Below are 22420 nucleotides of genomic sequence, written 5' to 3' on the forward strand. Positions count from 1 at the left end.
ACCTAAGTTTGCACAGACTGTCCATGTGCTATCTTGTGCTGTCCAGATTATGGTGTCCCTGGGGCCACAGTTGAAGTGTAGTTTTTGAGCATCTTGTGGCGGCCCATCAGCAACATCATTTCTCATCTTTCGGCTTCACGAGTCTGGTGGCCCCCCCAATGGGCTAGGGTTCCCATTTGTTTTCTTCAGGCCAAAGAGAAGAGCCCATCACCGACCTGGAAGACTGTCAGCCCCTGTCCACTAAGTAATCCACCCCACCGGGAAGGAACCAGGGCTCCATGAGCTCGTGGCTTATCTCCAGTCGGTGTGTGAAGCACGAGGCCCTCACACCTCATATAAGGCAGGAGGCATCGCGCACGACCGGCCAGGTGTCCCTGCCCTTCCCGCTGCTGCAGGGCGGGTGAGAGCGCAGGCCTCCCAGCACGTGGAGCCGCTGGGCTGCCCGCACGCCCCCTCCCGCCAGATGTAGTCCAGGCCCAGCTGGGCCCGCGCAGGGATCCCCAGCACGGCCACCTGACTGAGTGCAGGGCGTGCTGCGGCCCGCTGCTGGTGCCTCCGCCGCCGGCGCTGCGGCCAGAGGAAGGCGCCCGCCGTGCACACGGGCCCTGGAAGCGCACTGCGGCCATTATCCGCGGCGCCTCCTAGTGGGTCAATGGCAAAAATCCTCTTGGTTCTCGCGAGAGCTACCCCTCTGTGGGGATTATATAATTTCCCTTAGGTGGGGGTACTGGGACCACCCTCCCCCCCAAAAAAGTTAGGTGCGAGCACAGGTGGCAGTGAGAGAGTTGTCCCTGGGGGACATGGGGGAAGGGGTACTGTCCCCCACTACCCCCCCTACTTAGCTGGACAATGAGTCCTCTTATGCTAATAAGGTATTTACGTCACTTCCGCTCTTTCTCGGCCGCCATTTTGGCTAGGGCAGGTTCGGGGACTCGCTCCGAGGCGCTTGTATTGTCTGCTGAGGGGAGACGCGGGATCAGCCCCCTCCCCCGCCCGTTGCCGCCGTCGCTTCCACCGGCCCGGTCTCCCCTCCGCCGCCCGCCGGGATCCATGAGCTGAACTCCCGCCCCCCCCCCCGGCCGCCGCCATCTTGTGCCCCCTCCCCCTCCCGCGGGCAGCGCTAAGGGGGATTTTGGCGTCTCCTCAGACACAGCTCCCTCTCTCGGTCCCCGCTGCTGAGGAGCGAAAGGAGCGCGGCCGCCGCCGCCGCCCGCCTGCCCGCGCCGGTGAAGCCGCCTCTCCCACACCCTCCGTCTCCTCCCTCCGCCCCTCCTTTGTCTGCACCGCTCGACGACGCTGCCGCCGCCGCCCGCGCGGGGACTGGAGGGAGCCGCTCGCGCCGCCGCCGCCGCCCGCCGCTCTGCTGCGCCCGCCGCGCCCCCCGGCAGCAGCCGCGGCCGCGGCGCGAGCCGGAGCCCGCCGACCCAGAGCGCGACGAGGCCCCGGGCGCGCCCTCGCCGCCGCCACCGCCGTGCCGCCGCCATCCGCCCGCCGCCGCCGCCGCCGCCCGGCCCCCGAGCACGCCGGCCCCGCGCGCGCCTCGAGGCCGAGTCAAGGTAAGCCCCGGCGGCCGCCGCGCGCCGACCCCGCGGCCCGGCCCCGCTCCCGCCTAGCCGGCCCCGCGGGCGCATTGTTGTTCCCACTGCCAGTCCTCCAGCCGCACACGCTCCTTTGCATACTCTGGTGCTGACGGAACGCCCGCCCCGGCGCGGACCGCTACCCGGGCTCTGCTCCGGGGTCCAGGCGCCTCCTCCTGCAGCCCGACCTCCCTTCCCCGCCCCGTGAGCCCGCCGAGGCCAGCAGCCAGCCTGGCCCCCGAAGCTTGTGCCGCTGATGGCATCTCCCTCCACCCCGCCCCCAGCAAGAACAGAGCTGCTCCCATCCCTGGAACTAATCCCTTCCTCCCGCTCCCCCCCCCCCAACGAGCCCCCCACGCACACCCCCAGTGCCTGGGACGAGCCTTCTGCCAGGTCTACCCACCCTTAGTTGGGGGAGGGGGGACAGATTGGGGGGCGGGGAGCATGCATGGCACGGAGTGGAAAGTCTTTGCCTCCGCCGTGCAACCCTTCCTCCCCAACATGCCAGCTACCCTCCTGTCCTAAGCACGGAGTCCACCACCACCCCCTTTTTCTCAGTCGCAGCTGCCTGGTCAGCACGACCTCTTAGGAACATTCTGAGCCCCAACTTTGCAATAAGATAGTAAAAAATGGAAATCCAGAAAGCTGCGAAAAGATTTTTTTTTTTTTTAATGCAATGAATGGGAAGGAGTTCTTTGAGCACCCTTTTATTCACCTCTTTTTCCTCTGGGCTGCCTGCCTGCCCTCCCCTCCCCTCCCCCCAAACCTGGATGCCTGTCTGCTGGAAAAGGCGCGATTGCTTCTCTTCCTCTTCTGCCCAAGATCAGGCGCTAAGGTCTAATATCCTTTTTAGCCACACATGTACCCACACTAAGTCTTCTTGATGTTCTTGCGTTCACCAATTCCTCTGAGCAGTTCTTGCCATAACCCCATTTCTCAGACAAAGGCTTAGGAGGGAAAAAGAACCAAACTGTTTCCTGTGTTTGCCATTTTAATGCTGTCCATCCCCACACACCCAATTCCTAACCCTGATGCTTCTCGTGCCAGTGTCTTGGACCTTCAAAGGGGAGGGGGGGGAACTCCTGGGTAGCTTGATACAGTTTCTTTATAAATCTGCATTGTTGCTTCTGGTTTATGGCCATCAAGAAAATACCAGCCCCCACCCAAAATGCACCGCAGCCAAGTCGGCTAAAGGCGATGAGTGTTGGAGTCAGTAGGGGGCGCATTCCCTGCACTGGGTAAGGCTGCAGAGGGGGGAAGGGCCCCAGAGCTAGAACAGGATGTGCTTCACAGCGCCTTCTACAGACCATGGGAAAATGGACCCAGCAAGACACACACTCTCGCACTCTTAGTTGGTGAGCTGACAGCAACATGGCGAAGGATTAAGTGAGTCAAGAGCGGTGATTTTATTTCTTTTAAAGAATTCACCCTGCATTTTAGAAGTTCTCTTTTTACTTTTTCAAAACTGTTGACCCTCAGACAATCCACATTTGTTCTTGGCACATCATTGGTACACAGATTTCCTGTTCTTTGGAATTCTGGAATTCTTCCACCTTAAGCTTTGAATGTGTCACCATGTCTTTCCAAGGTCAGATGGTAAAGGGGAAAGTTTAAAACCTGAGAGTTATGGGTTTGGGGGTATTGCTGATTACCTCCTTTCTTCATGGCCCACATCTTTCCAACTCTTTGAGAGTTAAAAATCATTCTTGAAAGATGCTAGATTTTAGTGGGGTAGTAATTTTCATAAGTATGTAGATGGGTGTCATGATTTGCAAAGCCTTGTTGGTAAACATTAAACCCACGTTGAGTTCTTCATGGTCAAACTCAACAGAGTTGATTGTAAAATTTTGTTGCCTTCCAACTTTGGACTTGTAATTGCCATTCATTTTCTTAGCCAGCCACCTTTGCAAAAGCATTGACACCGGTCTTCTGTGAGCACCCACCTTCTTAGGGTGTGTTGATTTCTATAGATTTTACTCCTCTTGTTATTTCCATAGGTGTGAGATGCACAATGCGAAACCTAGGCCCCAGCTTTTGCACCATGATGCACAGGGTTGTACTTTTTGTACTGAACTGATAGGTGGCCTAGTGGTTATGCCCTGTACTACCATTTTGAGGATCTGGACTCCGTTCCTGCCTTGCTCTTTGGACCACATTGTCAATTCACACCGGTGGGTATCTTCATTTTGGAGGGTGGGAACTGCAGCAACAGGGAAGCCAGAGACTTCTTCCTCCTTGGTCACCACCAAAGCCAACACTTCCAAAATTTCAGCCTAGCCACATTCCTCAAGGAACTGGTTAGAGCTGGTTGCAGTCATGGGTTCTGAACAGAGAAATGACTTATGGCTTGTTTAAGAGAAAATTTAAGTTGCTAATACTGTTTTAATCATTTACATTCTGCACTCTTGTGTATAAAGTATGTTAAGTTCTCAATTATTGTTATCTAGATGACCCAATCTCAAGAGTTGCTAAGCTTCTGTAAATCTTACCAATTCTCTGATCAGAACAGGCCTTTCCATGAACATGTACTTGCTACCAATGATTGACAGTGGTTGTTGATACTTGGGGTACTTGTAAGACTTTGTTGCAAGTATTTTATATAGATACACCAAGGTAAATTTATGGGGTGTATTCTTTGATACATAGTTAACCAGTTGGTGCTTAAGGGAGAATTTTCCTGGAACATTTGCTACTAAGTAACATTTTGGTGAGTGAAAAGGAGGCAGCTTGGTTTAGGTATTCCGATGGAGACTTAACTATATTGGTTTTGAAATTTTTTAGTAAATGCAAGAATCAGATTTTAAATCTAATTGGTGATATTTATAATATTTAAATACTGCTTAGTATATGTTAAATGGAAGTAACTTTGACCTGTACTTGGTCTTTGATATGTAGTTATATGAGTTTTTAAATGAGTAATTTGGAAACAACTTATTTGAGGTGCGTTTGAGATGAAATTTGTGAAGGTCCTTCTGTTTGATTCGGCAAATTATACATAAGATACAGCGTTAACTGATATCCTTAGTGGTAATAGCCATTTTCCCCCTACAGGAAAACTTGCTGTGAGCTCTTAGCATCTATTTTGCAGTTTCAAAGTTTCCTGGTTTGGGCCTCAGAGTGAGTGAATGAATGAATAGTGAAACAGTTGGGCTTGAAGGCTAGAATTTAGGTAAACTGTGAGAGTTCATTAAAAGAATGGTAAAAAGCCTCTACTAACCAGAGGGTGGGGATGGGTATTCTGTTTAATTGAACTTTAAGTAGAAGTTCCTTCTTTATCTTGGCCATTGTTGAAAATTTCCTAAAATTACCTTATCAGAGGCTATTAGACATTGAACTAATTAAATCTTTGATTTTGGTTCTTAATGTCTCTGTATAGAAAATATAGGAGATTGGGATTTGAATCTCTAAAGACGTCTGGCCCTGCCTGTCCTGGAGGTCATTGGTTGTAAACATACCCACTGTGAATTTATTTTGCTTAAATTTCTCTTTTTTTTCCTTAAACCAGAGTGCAGGAAAAGTTCTAATACTATTTATATTAAAAATAAAACGTCACCATGTTGAACAGATTAAGTGTCAAGTAAGTTCTCAATTATTGTTATTTTGATGACCCAATCTCAAGAGTTGCTAAGCTTTTAAAAACCTTAAACATTCTTTGATCAGAATAGGCCTTTTCATGAACATGTAGTTGCTACCAGATAATCAGCTTAAATTGGCTTTTACCGAGTAAAAATGATTTGTTTTTTGTTCTAACATATATGAACGAGTTTATTACTTCAATTTGATTATTAAAAGTATAATTAAAGTGCACAATGTGTTAAATTGTTGCTTTCCTTGTAACTTCACAAAATTTGAAAAATACTACTAAACATGATTTCTAGTATTCTGAAAATTTTAAGTATTCAGCAATCTGTTTGTTGATACATTTAAGGTGATGTACACATGCTGGCTACATGTTTAATTGTGGAAATTAATGAGGAAGATAGAGTTATTGTGGAAATTAATGAGTAATTGTAGAAATTAATTGTAGAGTAGAGTGGAAATTAATGAGGAAGATGAGTTACAAAGGAGCAAGTAGGGATCAATACTTGGCTAGAGAGAGAAAAGAAAAATCTCAGTATCAGTAGTATTTTTGTCTTTTGGGAACTATTTATAAATAACAAAATTGCATAAGTTGTAATAGACTTCAGCAGGTTGACTCCATCAATTGGTGTGTACATACATACACATAAAATACAACTCACTTTTTTAGAGTTGGAAGTAACTGTTATTAAATACAAAGTCCTACCATCAGAGATGTGGTTGGGAGACAGTACATTTAACTACAGAAAAAATGTCGGAATTAGATACTGCAGTTTTTCTTTAAATAACCTGTTAAAATCTTAGATAACTTACAAAATGATGTCAGAGTAGCCAAAAAATGGAAATTTTTGTGAGATTAGAAACTAATTTGTAGTTTACACAAATTACACAAGATGCCCGATACTGCTGTGTAATAATCTACATGTTCATCCTAAACTTCCAAAAGGGCTTTTACTTTAAAGTCTGTTATGTCTTCCAGAAGATAAAATATTTCCCATGGGAGTTTAACTTCCATTTATTTGCCTAAAAGGCATGAACATTGAGTCAAATGTTGTTACCCTAAGTAAATAATTTAATTATAATTAGACTCACAGAGCTCGACATGTTATTAGCATCGTGCACACTTCTAGTTTTGTAAGAGCTTGTGGTGTTAAGTCTAGAACAAACGCCATATTTTGCTGATGTGTATCACTGTCAGTTCTACATTTTATGTTGTTAGTTTGGATACTTGACATTTGAAACTGGTGAGAACCAAAGCCCCACACTAACTGAATTGATACTTTGAATGTAGAAGCTGTTTCTTGTTTACTCATTGGCACTTGCTGCCTTAATCATTGAGATACTTTATAAAAGAAGCCATCCTTGTTTTGCCCAGCGTGAGTGGCCACCGTTCCATCGTGACTTCATGATTTTTATATTGTTTGTTTGCCTGATCCTGTTAATTACAAAGTGAGGGGAAGGATGATTGTGCTCCCTCAGTCTTTCTGTGTCTTAGGACTCCTTAGACTTGTGTTTTGGTTGTGACCTACCTTTGCTGTCTTGCAGTTAAGGAGTCATCTTAAATGAGAATCCATATTCTGTTCCACTGGAAGAAGGCTCTCCTCATATATTATCAGGCTTCTCAGATTGGGATATATATATCAACTTGATTATAATGTGATGTTTTGTCTATATTAGGAAGTCACAGATAAAATGTGAGCCAACTATATACAGGAACTGTTTTGATTGAGGGCACACATTTTCTAATCAGTGTAAAATGCAAAGTTCTTTTCACTGTTTCAGTTCTGGGTTCTCTCATCTCTGTGTTTGCATTCACTTGTCCTCTGGTTGTAGTTCTTTGAAATGCACGCTCAAGCTTCCTTGCTTTTATTAATCCCTAGCTTAGTTCTAAGACCACAGCTTGAGAAATAACAACATCTCCAAAATTGCAGCAATGTTCCAGAAATAAAGGTGTGGAAATTAAGAGGAAAGCCTAAATGCTTTTGATAGAGTTTACTAAGGAAGACTGCCCTGAACATGTACCGCAGTTTAAGATTTAAGGTTTAACTCCAAAACATGCACGTAATCTATAGGAGGCTCATGCATTGTTTGACCATCCCTTAGAATTAAAAATCCCTACACATCCTAACTCCCTCTCCAGTAAGGATATAGATTTGTAATTGAGTCACTCAGCTGTGAGTTGTTTGTCTTTATGTGTCACTTCTCATATGACTTGGTTGATGCCTTTAAGAACGGTGAGCTATGAGTGTAAAGGCCTCTTTGCTGGCCTTTAGGGTAATATTAATGACGCCCATTTTATTTAGCAAGCATTTTATAAACCATTCTGAATTTTCTCAAGATTGTCCTTGTTTCACGAGTGGGGAAGTCAAGGCACTTCAGCATGCAGTGAAGTGAGACACAAAGAGTGTCCATGCCAGGCCTGTGCTTGAACACAGGTTTTTGTAGGGTTCGCATGTGCTCTTTGGCTAACGAGGGCTCACATGAATACTTCGTAACGATAATGCTGTTTCATGCTTCTGTGTCAACGAAGACCCAAGGATCCTGCGTGTGCTTGACAGTCAGAGAGGCTGACCAAACCCCGAGCAAGAGAGTACCAGCAAAATTGTGTTAGGGGTGGTCAGTTGAAGCAGCACATGTCTGGTTTGAAGTTGCCTGTACAAGGATCTAAAAAAAAAAGAAAGTTTGTTTATGGTCCTGTTGCTTTTCGAATGGTTTGGTTTAGGGCAGTCTTGTTCTTTCTTTCTTCTGGACAGTCATTTTTGTTTAGACAGATAATTGTTGGCTTTTGCCCTTCTGCCTTTCCATTTTCTGAACCTTCTGGTCTCCATTTAAGAGTTAGTGGAAGCCTGTACTTGCATTGAAACATGCAGCTTTTTCTGGTGGGGACTGGCAACAATTGAGAACCTGTATGAGTGGTTTCTCTTCAAATCTGTTATATCTGAAGAGACTTCTGTCTAGCAGAAATATGGAAGAAGTCATTAAAGTTTTAAATTGGGGGTGGGGATTGTAAACATAAGTCAACAGTTGCAATTCTTGCTCTTGTGAAAGGAGTGAACTAGAACTGAGAGTGTCCTACGCAGTCGACTCAAAGTCCTGGTCCAAAATCAGGTAGGCTTAAAAACCACACCAAGAAAAACTACTCTGCAGAAACCATAAGAGTCAAGCCACCAAGTGGCAAAGCCTGCTACACAAATAATGGTTCTGCTATGGAGAAAGCTTTGCCTATTAGGCCTTGACTCCTAGGAGATTGCTCAGAAAAACTTGAGGTGATTTAGGTAAATAATTCTGTTATTCATGAATGAGAAAATTTCCTTTCCCTTACTCCAGGAAAATTATTTCCGAGTAGTTGTGATAGAGCATGGAAATTTTCTCGTTAAGGAATTGAAAATAACCTACTTTGTGTCCTACGCCTTTTAGATGACCAGACCAGTAACATGCTACTGGAATGATTAAAATGGATATGTCTGGATGTCTTCTTAGGCCTACTTGTGAATTGATTTCCCATTTTCACGTTTCTCTTAAGCCAGGTTGTCCACCTACCTGTATTGGCAGCAACAGTGCTCAGCTGTGGGGTATGTAGGCAGCAAAGGGTTGCAGTCATTCCCTGTGGTGTGTGTCTGCCTTGCTGGAATGCTTGTTTAAAATGGAGTAAATTGGGAAATGCTCCCCATCTCATACTCTCTAAAGCTAGATGAAGGTGTTAGAAATAGTCTCTCTCTTTTTTTTTTTTTTTTTTTTGTAAGCTGTGAGGCATCTTTCTCCCTTTCAAGTAAAATTCTTTGTGAACTTCAGTATGTAAAAATCAATAAAGGGTTAGGGAGCATACCTTCAGTTCCTCGGCTTTCATCTTGTCTCTCCAGCATCATCTTTCCCTCCGTGCATGTGTTCTGTCATAGTTTCAGCACATTCTCAAAACACCCTGAAAGCCTTTGGTTCCATTAGTGTTCTGTAAATTCTGGTGGTCACAGCTAGGATTCTCATCTAAAATCTAAATTCTCCCAAGTGACAGGATAAACAGAAATATAATAGTTTCTGGTTGTAGGCATTAGTCTTCTAGTCTGAAAAGTCTTAATAGACTTTTTTTATGCAAAATCTAGCTCATACCTTTATGTTTCTGTGTGACTGTAAGTCACTAGGTTTATTGTGGGTACTTGCAGATGTTAAATTGCATGCACATTTTAAGTACCACAGAGTTTATAAGATTAAGAATATGCTAACTCACAAATGCAAAGTATTATGTGTGTGAATGCACATTGTAATGTGTCTTGGAACAAATATATAGCAACCACATCTGATTTTCAGGATTAATAGTCCATATTTTTTAAAAGATTATAACAGTGTGAGCTTATAATTTTCAAAGTGACTAGTATCTGATGTGGTTTAAAATAATGATAACTGCTTAAAGTGTTAACTGGCAGCATCTCATTTAATCCTTCTGACATTGGAATTGAACAATGGAATAGTGTCCTTCTGCATATACCATAAGGAAGGAGACCTCCAGAGGTTGAGTAACATTTTTAGGTTCACAAAGCTGGTAAGTGGCAGAGTGAGGATTAAGTAAGGACACAGATCTGCCCAGCTCTGCAACTGTGTTCTTAATTACTACATTGTACTGTCTTTCTTCTGAGCAGAGGAAAGCTTTTAGTGTGTTGTGTCACCCTACTTGTTAACAGAAATTTGAAGTTGTAAAAATTTTACATGTGGCTAACAGGTCAGCTAAATTTTTATTCATGAAAACAGTATAGTTTTACTGGAAAACAGAAATGTCGATGTAGGCTGTAGGCTTCACCCTTGAACTTCATCTTCCTTTTGCCGTCATTTCAGTATCTTACTGTCTTTACACCTAAGGCTCTGTGCAGACCTTTCAGATTGTGTGGGTCTGAGGTTGGTGTCAACTCCTTCTGGTGATTCTGACAGTTGCCTAGGTCTGATACTGCACTCTGCATGGACTTCTCCTAGGCCCTTTGTAATAGTATCTGCCAAACAGTCTGGATTTAATTCTCTAAAAGTGCCCATAGAATTGTATCCTTTCTCTGCTTCATTGTCTACAGCACCTCCTCAGTGCCTACCAGATACAGCTGCAGGCTCTAGCTTCACACTCAAGACTCCTGTCCTATCCCCAACCTGCCTTTCCAACCCTGTCATTCCTTATTACTCAGAAGCTTGGCGTAGCAGCCATTTTGGACTCTATACATAGTTTCTAGAACTCCTTGCTGTCCCATTTCTGGAACTGTGCCAGCAAGGTTTTTTTTGTTTTGTTTTGTTTGCAGTGAATGCAGATTCTCAACTAACCTAGTGGCCCCGCTTAGCATCTACTTCCACCTTCTCCTGCGTTCCCCTACGGAGAATGAATTCTCCCTCTTATAAAACCTCAGAGCATTTACTTTTATGACACATTTGACACTTTGCTGCTTTTCCTGTGGATGTTTATGGGGTATCATGTCTGTAAGTCCTTTCTAGGCAGGGGCTGGTCTTTAGTCTACATTTATTAAGTGCCTGCTATGTGTCAGCCATTGCTGTAGATGCTAGATATCTAGTACCTAGCAAGAGGGGAAAAAAACACAAAAAAGCCAAGCAAGGTCTTTTTAATAGACCCTGCTTTGCTTTGTATAGTGAGATAGCACCCTTGTCTTACTGAATATTTATGAGTTCATAATTCCATCATTTGAGATCAGAAAAATCAATCTCTGCTGAAAAATGATTCATAGTGGTTATAATTTACAGACATAAATACCTCTTTACCAGACTGTATCAATCATAATTTCAGGTCATACTCTGATAAATCTGAAATCACTTGTGATAGGCATTTAAAATAAAACAAATTTTAAGTTACAGTGTAATTATAATTTTGGAGATTGGTAATATGGTGAATGGGGCTGCTTATTTCCCATTAGATTCTTAGTTTGATATTAATGAGCCACACCACATGAAAGAAAACAAAACTTGCTAAAATTAAGTTTTCATCATTGTATTACCTTTGAAAAGGTTTCCTATTTTTCAGGATCTCTCCCCTTGTACAGTTCTATCCTTAAAACTGTTTGGAAGAAACTTAAGGGTTATTTAAAAATTTAATACATGGAAGTTCTTTGAAAATCTTTTCTGTACCACTGCATTCTCCAGAATCATTTCCCTTCTGCAAAACTAAAAAAACAGTTGAACTGGGGTGCCTGGGTGGCTCAGTAGGTTAAAGCCTTTGCCTTCAGCTCAGGTCATGATCTTCAGGGTCCTGGGATGGAGCCCCGCATCGGGCTCTCTGCTCAGCGGGGAGCCTGCTTCCCTCTCTCTCTCTCTGCCTGCCTCTCTGCCTACTTGTGATCTCTGTCAAATAAATAAATAAAATCTTTTAAAAAATTAAAAAACAGTTGAACTTATTAAAGTAACCTCAGCTGGATTAACTCTTTTAGTTAAGGCCGAGTGAACTGGAGCCTTTGACATTGGCAGAAATGATACATTCCTCTGTTCCTGGCCTCTTAGAATAGAGCAGATCTGCCAGGAAAGTGAATTCTAAGATTTTTTTTTTTTTAATATCCAACAGTTTGGGGGCCATTAATAATGTTACCATAGAGTCTTTCATTTAATATTGTCCAGAATGGTCTGGAAATTATAAAGTACTTCAAAGTTCCTGTATTACATCCAGGTCTTGCTCTAGAGGATCTGTCCTGTTCAAAAAAAAAAACAGTCTTAACAGATGCTTAATGTTCATAGATTTGGCAGAGTCATCAATGATAAATGCCTCTCATTTTGAACCCACTCCATCCTGCTGGTAAAACTACGAGCAAACCTTATTTGGTTCCATATTCAGTACTGTTGCCTTAAATTTTCCAGTAGCCACATTGAAAAAAAATATTTTTAATTATGGTAAAATGCACCATAAAATTTACCATTTTAATGACTCCTAAGTGTAAATTCTTTGTCATTAAGTACGCTCACATTGTCATGCAACCTTTACTACTGTTTATCTCCAGAACTTTTTTTCGTCTTACAAAACTGAATCCTATACCCGTTAACACCCAAGTCTCCATTCTGCTCTCTACCCAGCCCTTGGCAACCACTATCTTCTGTCTGAATTTCACTTTTAGTATCTCATATGAGTAGAAGCACAAAAAGTATTTGTCCTTTTGCTGTCAGCTTATTTCAGTTAGCATGTCTTCAAGGTTCATCTGTGTTTCCACTAACCACATTTTAACATTAAATTTCATTTAATGTTAGCACTTATTTTTTTTTTAAGATTTTATTTATTTATTTGAGAGGTCACAAGCAGGCAGAGAGGCAGGCAGAGAGAGGGGGGGAAGCAGGCTCCACGCTGAGCAGAGAGCCTGAACACTTAATTTAAAAATGAAATTAATTTTAACATACCTTTAACCTGCTACATCCAAAGTATAACTTCAACATGTCAGTATTTTTGAAAAGGTATTTATGAGGTATTGTGCATTTTTTCATACTAAGCCTTGGAAATCCCAAGTATGTTTTACATGTGAAAGCATGCCGCAGATGGGCAAAGGACTTGAATAGATTTTTCTCCAAAGAAGACATACAAGTAGCCAATAAACAAATGAAAAGATACTCAGTATCCATTAATCATTAGAGAAATGCACATCCCACTTACAGTGAAATACTATCTCATACATGTTAAGATGGCTATTATAAAAAAAACATTTAACGGGTGTTGGTGAGAATGTGGAGAAATAGGAGGCATTGTGCACTGCTGATGGGAATGTAAATGAAGAACCACTGTGGAACCATAACATTACCGTGTGAAGAGAGATTTGTACACCCATGTTCACAGCAGTATTCACAATAGCTAAAAGATGGAACCAGTCCAAGTGTCCCTCCCATCGCCTGCCAAATGTGTGTACATATAGCATGGAATGTTACTCAGCCTTGGAATAATAGATAAGCAAAATATGGTGCACATACCATATAGAATATTATTCAGCCTTTAAAAGAAAGGGAATTTTGGCACAGGCTCCAACATGGATAAACCTGGAGGGATATGATGCTAAGTAAAATAAAACAGGCACAAAAAGACAAGGACTTTGTGATTCCACTCCATGAAGTACTTAGAGTAGTCAGAGTCAAGGAGACGGTAGAATTGTGGTTGTCCAGTGCAGAGGGGGAGTTACTGTTTAATGTACAGAACTTCAGTTTTGCGACATGAAAAGAGTTCTGGAGACGGGTGGTGATGGTGTCATGATATTACGACTAAGTATCACTGAACTGTGTGCTTAAAAATTCTGGAGATGGTAAATTTTATGTGTGTTTTACCACAATAAAAATAAAGCATATCTCCGTTCACTTCAGACTGGCCATATTCTACATGACGAATAGCTGTTTGTGGCTAGCATCTACCTATTGGAAGGAAAGCACAGTTCTTAAAAATTAAAAACTTTTCCGGCAGCATTAGTTTTGTTGCTGCATGACTAAATGCTGAGATACAAAAGATTCATTTCCCTTTAAAAGAAAAATTACATGTGCATAAAAAGCTGGAAGGATTAAGTAAGGAGTTAACTCCTTACGTATACTTATTTGTGTTCCTTGCCTTTTCTGTATTTGTTCTGTTAGGCCCAACTGCTTTTTTCTTTTGTAACAGCTTTACTGAGATGTGCTTCATACACCATACAATTCACCCCTTTAAAGTATACAATTTAATATTTCTTAGTGTATTCAGAGTAGTGAGGCTAACACCACAGTCAGTTTTTTGCAGTATCTTCATCATCCCACAAAGAACCTGGTTCCCATGAGCAGGGATTTTTCAGGGTTCATCGATGTTCTAGCATATAGCAATACTTCATTTTTTATGGCTGAATCATATTTTGCTGTATGAATATACGACATTTTATTTATGGAGATTTGGGTTCTTTGTCCTTCTTGGGTATTAATGACTACTGTGAGACCATTCCTGTACAGGTTTTTGCTTTTTTGGTTTTTTGTGGGGGTTTTTTGGTGTTTTTGGTTTTTCAGGATTTTATTTACTTGAGAGTGAGCGAGCCTGGGGGCAAAGGGGCAGAGGCAGAGGAAGAGAATCTCAAGCAGACTCCCAAGCTGAGGGCGGAGCCCATGCAGGGTTCCGTCTCACCACCCATGAGATCACAACATGAGCCAAAATCAAGAGTCAGACACTTGACCGACTGTGAGCCCCCCAGGCACCCTCATGTACAGGTTTTGGTGTGTATGTGTTTTTATTTCCCAGTTGCTTTTCTAATAAAAACAACCGGAACTTTATTTACAAAAAAGGAGCCTAAAAGGTAGTTGAAAGCAGACTGCCCTCCTGCCTAACCCTACTGTCCAGAAAAAGAAGGATCATTAAAGCCTCTGCTTTCCCAAGCAATTTTTGGAATAGCATGTTTTGAGTATTGATAATGGGAAGGTGATAAAAGAAAGACATGGGATACATCTGTTTTTGAAAAGCTGTTATTTTATTGAGGGATACCAAGATTGTGGTTTTTATTTTGCAGGGTATTAATACAATCAGGACTACCTTCCTGATGTGACTATCTGTCGACTCTCGGCATCCATGGTGATGGTTAAGAGCACTTTTGGGCAAGTGGTCTCAGAGCTAGTAGGTTCTTGTTTCAGTTCTTCTCTGCATCTGACGGGACCATCTGACCTGAGATGTGTGTGTATTCTTAATCTGTTTCATCACTTAAGCTAGTTTGGTTGAACTTGTTTGAGGTTGTTTCAACTTAGAGTATGAAGTTCTGGCACTTTCAGTGTATGTATTTAACATGCTCTTGTTTACCTTTAATGTCTGAGATAAGAGCTTCGTCTACAAGGGTAGTGGGAGGAGCACAGCATCCTAGATCTGGAGATAACTTTGAGACCCAGGTCTGTCACGGACAAGCTGATCACCTTGGCCAGTTGCTTCACCTCAGTTGCTAATCTGTAAAATGAGACAAGTGTAGATGAGGCAACCCTTCGGTTCTTTCAGTGATTCACGATGCTACATTTTGGAATCAGAATGTTCGTGCCCCTTTAACTGAGAAGATACTCAAAGACTTGATAGTTAACTTCCCTTTAACCAGACTTGGATTCAGTACAGAAAGTTTTTGTTCCTACCAACTGAACTACCTAATACTGAGAAGCACAACACATATTTTAAAAAAATAAAAGATCTTGGTTGATTGTTGTAATATGTGTAAAGTGGCTGCCACCAACACAGTGCACCTTTTGGGAATATTAATTTAAAAATAATATCTCAGGTAGAGCATGTGACTCTTGACCTCTGGGTCATGAGTTCAAGCCCCATGTTGGGCACAGAGATTACTTTTTAAAAAATAATAATATATTAGGGGTGTCTGTCTGGGTGCCTCAGTCAGTTAAGCACCCAACTCTTTATTTTTGGCTCAGTTCATGATCTCAGGGTCGTGGGATCAAGTCCCACATTGGGCCCTCCACCAGACGCAGCATCTGCTTGGAATTCTCTCTCTCTCCCTTCCCCCACTCACACCCTCTCTTTTCTCTAATAATAAAAATAATAAAATTTTTAAGAAAATATCTAGAACTAGAGAAGTGTTGTCCCACTTGACTTCTGATTGTGTCACGTCTGGAATAAGTTTTATTCAGGGCACCAGAGAGATTGACAGACTGGAGCCCATCCATTAGCAGTTGGCTCCTGTGATAACAGAAGTAATGGTGAAAAGAACTGAGCATGCTTGACTTGGGAGGAGGGAAGGAGGAAGGGTCTTAAAAATGTGAAAGGCTGTTCTGTGGCTAGGGAATTCGATTTCTGTAGACTGAACTGAGAACTGTGGGCTTGTGAACATCATATGTCCATTGTGAAACAAACTGCCTGGCGGGGTTTGTGCTCCGCTCACTTGTGATCAGGCAGAGAGAGTGTCTTAGATTAGAGCGGGGCTACTTGTGGAAGGGATTCACACATTGTTTATAGACTGTGGCCAAAAGTATTCCTGTGACCAAGCATTGCTGTACCAGATGCTATATTTAGGGAAATGTACTCATTTTGCCTTTCATAAGTAACAAGTCTACTTACCCAAAAAAATAAAAAATAAATAAAATCTGCGGAATTTAATCATTGATTTGGTAAAAACTTCAAGAAAGTCAAAGTGTCTTTTTTTCTGAAGGCAGTTTTGTATTTGACACAATTAACTCCACTGCAATTTTTTTATTAGAGAATAGTAAAAGCCAGTGCAGTTAGTAGATGAGTATAGAAGAAAACAGAAGTTGGTTACATTTTCTGTCGGCTTCTTGTCTTTATTAACAGTGTTCTAATACAATAACCTATGCAAAATAATTGGTGTTCATTATTCAAAGTTGGCTTTTGGTACAAGTGTGTCTTCATTTGCAAGAAGTTTTCCTAATCCTCCTGGGCTTTACAAATAACCCCCTCTTTTTAGTCTCAACACTACTGCACATTTTCTGTTACTTAAGGAGAAAGGAGTCTAAACTTTAATACTCACCACTGTCACACTGCACAGTTTTACTGCTAATCCAGAAGAGCATTCTGCCCTGGATTATCAGTTACTTGTTCTGTCGTATTTGGGATTGAGAAAGAGAGGAGACAGTTAGATCTGCCTTTCTGTGAAGAGCCTCTGGCATCTGCAACATCTTTTACCCGAGCTTATAGGAAATTGAAAGATTAGTTGCTTCTGTTTAGGACTATGTTTGTTGTTGTATAAAGATGGAGAAGGGTGGTTTCTTCCAGACCAAATGTAGGTTCTGGGCTCTCAACATGCTCACTCACCGGAGGGTTGTTCTAAAAAGGCTTTATGGTGTTTATTTTTTCAAAATACAAACATATAAACCTATTTACAACTGGTTTAGTTTAAATGTAGGACTTAGTGACACCCTTAGAAAACAAATAAGGTATCTCTCTTCACTATTTCTGATCCCAGAATAGTCAGGAAAGATAAGCACTTACTGATTATAAAAAGAAACTTTTTCAGTGACCACAGTTTTACTCAGTGATATTGACAGGTATTAAGTATGTTGCTGAGGGGGTGGTAGGAGGAAAAGTGAGCACATAAATAAGGAAATGATGTTTTCTTTCTGCCTAGTTTTTATTTTAATGGGTCCTAAATGTTTCCACAGAGACATCACAAAATCCGTTTAAAAAAAAAAGAAAGGTGCCATCTTGGGTTGCATGAAGATTTATGACAGTCTTCTTAAAATGTCTGTGCCTCTTAACAAAACAGTACTTTTTAGTTAGTGGTTTAAAGAAACTTAAAATGTATCTGATCCTTAAATCCCAGCTCAGGTTATAAGATCTTTATATAAATACTTGCATCTGTGTGAGAATAGAATACTTTGTTTTCTTGATTTAATATCAAGGATCTGAATTTCCTTTGTGTTAATTTGGATTGATGATGTTACCAAAAATGAAACTGTCTATATTGTAGTAGTTAAAATGTCTTCCTAGTTTTTATTAACATAGAAAATACAACTGCTGTTTTTCTTCACTAGTAATGGACTTATTTCCAGCCTTTGATCCCACCCCCACTAAAATATTTTCTCAGATGTGTGTTTTTCTTTACAGCTTAATGTAGAAATGTTTAAAGGACACCACCAAAGTATAAACTGTATTCTGATCCTTAGGCTTACTGTGGGCTTCTGACAGCCATACTCTGATCAGACTAATTTTACTCAGGGGAGGTTTTCAGTAAACTTTTAGAATTCTCCTGTAGCCATCAAACTTCTGCTTTGGTTGATTGTCCACTAGGTCCTCATTCTACATTTCAGACGGCTCACCTTGGCTTAAATTTTCATTAGAAGCTTAATTTAGACAAGTAACTATTTCAAGGAGATACTTAGTAACAGAAGTTTCCCTCCTTCTTCCTACCAGTTCAAACTCTGAGCCCCTCTGCTTTTTTTCTTTCTTTTTTTTTTTTTTAATAAGTCAGCTAAGATTTGTTCAGAAACAAGGGTTTCCTCTTTAAAAGAGGGGTGGGAGCATGTTGAAAACCATTTGTTTAGACCAAGCAGCTTGTGTTTAGGTGTTACCAGGAAGAAGTAACTGTTCCTGTCTAGCTGTCAATGCAGTGTTAGAAACGTTTTCTTAAGAAACTTGTAAATTTGTATTCACTGATACAACTGACGCATTAGTTGTCACCCTGCAGATTTTGGTTCACAGATAGAAGAAAGTTGCAGGTGATGGAAATTAGGGCATGCTATCATATTTACTTCTGTATTTTCTGGTATGTTAAATTAATACCATATGTTCTTATGAAGAACTTGGGAAACCTAAGAAGGCACATAAAAATATGAAGAATTATATCCTGGAAAATGTCATGTTAACATCCACACTTGCAGTAGCTTAAAAGATAATCTGGAAAAGTTTGATCTGGAGGCTTTTTTTTTTCTCCTGGCTTGTTTGATTAACTGTGCCTGGTCAAAGGTTTAAAGTTTATGGGGTATTTTTGTTTTTGTTTTTGTTATTTAACTTTCTGTGGGCACAGTTACAGATGTTTTTCTGCTTTTTCCCTACTCCAAAAAACAGACTAAGTGATGTCATCCTCGATCCCTTTGCAAGGAACCTTATCATGTACATAGACAGGCCTCATTGACCCTTGGTACATCAGGTCCTGCGAACCTTGCCGTGAGTGGGCTAAACTAGAACCATCTGCTGTCGGGATCCTCTCTCTGTCTTCCTGACCCAGAAGAGCATCAATACAACACCTGATTTGATTCAAGCCTTTTGGCAGAGCTGTTGTTTCATAAATGATTATAATTACGTTTCTCAGATGATGACTTCTTTGCTTAAGTGATGTTCACAGTCATTGAGATGTTGTTATTCTTTACCTGTACAGGTTCATCCTATAGATCCTTCCTCATGAGACAGGCTCAGTCTGCCTCATTTCTCTCTTGGTATGTGGAGTAAAGGAGTATTTTTAGTTTTGGTATTTGGAAGGGAAAGAGAAACCTGTGTTTGATCAGTCTTCTATGTATGTTTTCAATTCATCTCTAGCCTAGGGCTACAGATCTCAGATTTTTCATTTCTGCCATCTGACTCTTGCTTTCTAAGAAAGCACATGAGTAGAAGTTTGGCCAGGATTATAAGTAAAACTTTAATGTTTTGGACCCAGTCAGTAGGTGTGGGTAAAATTCACAAAGATCAATAGGAAGGGATGTGGCTGAATCATTCAGCAATGAATTTAAATCATTCTTAAAAATTGATATTTTTAAGTCTAGTTCATCAGATGGCATATGCTTACTCAAACACTACTCATTTTAAGTTGTTAATAAAATACTTGCAAATGTTGACTCTGTTATTAATAGGTCATTGAGCTTTCCCCCAAATCTTTCAATTGTTCTTGTTTATTTTTATTTTTGAGAGTGGGGGAGGGGCAGAGGGTGAGGTTGAGAATCTTGAGCAGTCTCCATGCCAAGTGCAGAGCCTGATGCAGGGCCATCTCATGACCCGAGCCAAAATCAAGAGTCGGATGCTTAACTGACTAAGCCACCCAGGCGCTCCCTTTCTAATATTCTAAAATATTGGGGGGAGGGGCATCTGAGTGGTTTAGTCAGTCAAGCACCCAGCTCTTGATTTCGGCTTGGGTCATGATCTTGGTGTTGTGGGATCAAGCTCCGTGTCGGCCCCTGCACTGTGCATGAACCTGCTTGGGATTCTCCCTCCTCTTCTGGCCCTCCACCCACACTGACCTCCCTGTCTCTAAAAAAAAAATGGTAGAGGTGTTTGACCATTCGGTGTTTTTGTTTTTGATTAATGAAACCAGGGGCCAAAGCATCTTTCAGAAGAACTCTGTCTTCCTAACAAACTTGTTCTTTCTCCTAGACCTAATAAATAAGTGTAATTACTTGGCATAAAGTTCTTCATCTTTTCTCTTGTTCACTTCCTCTTCTGTGTCCTACTGCCCAGTGGGTCTACAAAGACTTTTGGTTGCAGGGAATGTGAACCAAGGCTTAAGCAAAAGTGGTCATGTACTTGGCTCTTGTTTAGGAAGCGGCTGTCAGGCACAGCTGGACTAAGGACTTTAAGTATTGTCGAATGGGAGTCTTTCCCTCCCTCTGCTTTCTCCATGTAGTAGCAGGTCCTGAGTCCTTTTCAGCATCACTATCAGCCGTGTTTGGGGCACACATCCAGTTCTACCAGTCTCAGTGTCGGCAGAGGTAGAACACTCCGATCAGTGGACCTGAGTCAGACACACTCTGCTCTGATGGAGGAGGTGGCTCCAAGAGGCAGTTTGGCAGGCAGAAGCCATCTTTTTTACTCCAGTGGCCAGGTGCCTGCTGTGTGTTCTAGTTCCTGGCCCTTAGATATGATGGATTGTGGAAGGGAAGAACTGTGTCCTGTTCATCTCTCTGTTCCCAGCACAGTGACAAAGTATAGGTTCTTCAAAAATGACTGATAAACAGGAGAACAGTGGTTCCAGTCTATTAAATTGGATATTTTCCCGTTTTTTGCCGTGAGCTGAAAGGTTTTTGGTTTGACTGGAGGAGCTCCCCTTGGTATTGGGATAATGGTGAAAATGGCCATTCTGACAAACAAGGAGGCTTAAGAGAAAGGACTAGCCACCTGGGGATAAATCTGGAGAGAAAGCCCATCTTCTGGCAATTTTTGACATTAAAGGCTCTTCCTACTTAAGAGTAATTATTCTAGATATTTTGTTTTTAGCCCTATTTCTATTCAAAAATGAGGGATCAGCCCTTAATCTCAAACAGTTGATTTCCCATTTACTCTGTTCCTGCCCCTCAGTCACTTATGGTATGGGCCCCTTGGACACATTTCTAAATCAGAGGACTTTTGAGGGGTGCAGAGGGCCAGGAGTAATTCTTGTAAAAGTTTTTAAGTATGAATCAAATAGATAACATTGATGAACCCTGAAGCCAGCTGTTGATTTGAAGTTGTTTCTTTAAAGGAAGAAAACTTACTCGACAGAGAGAAAGAGAGAAAACAAGGAGAGGGGAGGGAGGAACAGGAGAGGGAGAAGCAAGCTCCGTTCTCAGCAGGGATCCTGATGCAGGCCTTGATCCCAGGGGCCCCTTGAAGTTCGTTCTTTAAGTTTATTTATTTATTTATTTATTTATTTATTTATTTGACACAGAGAGAGAGACACAGACAGAGATCACAAGTAGGCAGAGAGGCAGGCTGAGAGAGAGGGGAAAGCAGGCTCCCCCGCTGAGCAGAGAACCTGATTCAGGGCTCCATCCCAGGGCCCTGGAATCATGACCTGAGCCGAATGCAGAGGCTTAACCCACTGAGCCACCCAGGCGCCCCGAAGTTCTTTCTTAACAGCAAGCAAGAGGCTGGGGAAAACAACCTGTAGGGCCCTTGAGTTCTTTATCTTGTCACCCATAATAATGCTAACATTCACAGAATTGAATTCTGGCTCGTTGCGGAAAAGCTTGAGATAACAGTGGCCCCTTAACAGAAGGGGAGCTCCATGGCAAAAGGATAAGAGCAGGAGGGATCCTTCTTTGCTTATATTCTAACACTGTGTGCCTGTTCTATAAAGTTTTACTTAAAAAAACAGGAGTCTTTGTAAATGCTTTTGATGATGCTAACACACATGAATGAGTGAGTTATTCTAGCTCCAGATGGACAAAATCTTAAGTGACCTCCATAAGCAAATACAGAGGGTACCTCCATCTGGGGAGAGGGCAAAGAGAAGTCCCCAGATCCATGAACAATGCCAGTAATTTAATTCTACATCTTCCAGTGTAAACTTTAATTTAGATTCCTCCTAGTTGCTAATCATTAAAAAAAAAAACGTTTTTATACAACATTTTCTGGTAAGCAGTGTTCAATATTTATATGCCTGTTTAATTCAGCCTAAGTAGACTTGAGATTTACTCCATGGCTAAAATACCACAATTTTATAAATTACAAGTTTCTTGTAACGAAGCTCCTTTATGAACATACTGACATTTCCAGAACTGTAGGTGTGTAAACTCGGTGCCTACCATGCAGGGAGGTGCTTCAGTTGGAGGTCTTAAGACAACTTGGTTAGCCGTGGGTGGTGGGCACTGAGAAAGCCTGATGTATTGCCCATAGGAGAATGAGTTTTCCTTTATCCTTGGCTGCAGTTTAACTCCCTGGGTGCTTTCTGTATAGACTGGTGGCTTCAGTGGTGGTGACATTTCCCAATCATTGTGTATTTGTTTCTGCTGAGATGTTCAGCTGCATATAACCAGAGGCGGGGAAAACCAGTGGCTGCCTTCTGGGCTCATCTCTCCTCTTAAGTGAAGCAGGACTGACTTGGGAAGTTCCAAAGGAACTGCTGGATTTGGGCCCACAGAGAGTTTATGAAATGAAGAGAGAAGCAAGATGTCTCTTCTCAGACTTGGGC

General features: G+C 41.9%; 1 protein-coding gene across 1 annotated transcript in view; it reads left to right on the plus strand.

The window, feature by feature from the left end:
* The first annotated feature begins 3621 nt into the window (after positions 1-3621).
* Positions 3622-22420, plus strand: part of ADNP (activity dependent neuroprotector homeobox) — a 30073-nt gene continuing 11274 nt past the window's right edge. Inside the window, exon 1 of the mRNA XM_080812967.1 lies at positions 3622-3748. The gene's annotated coding sequence lies outside the window, so the exon portion shown is untranslated. The remainder of the gene's footprint in view (positions 3749-22420) is intronic.

Source organism: Martes martes (assembly GCF_963455335.1).
Source record: "Martes martes genome assembly, chromosome: 9".
In the NCBI taxonomy this organism is placed as follows: Eukaryota; Metazoa; Chordata; class Mammalia; order Carnivora; family Mustelidae; genus Martes; species Martes martes.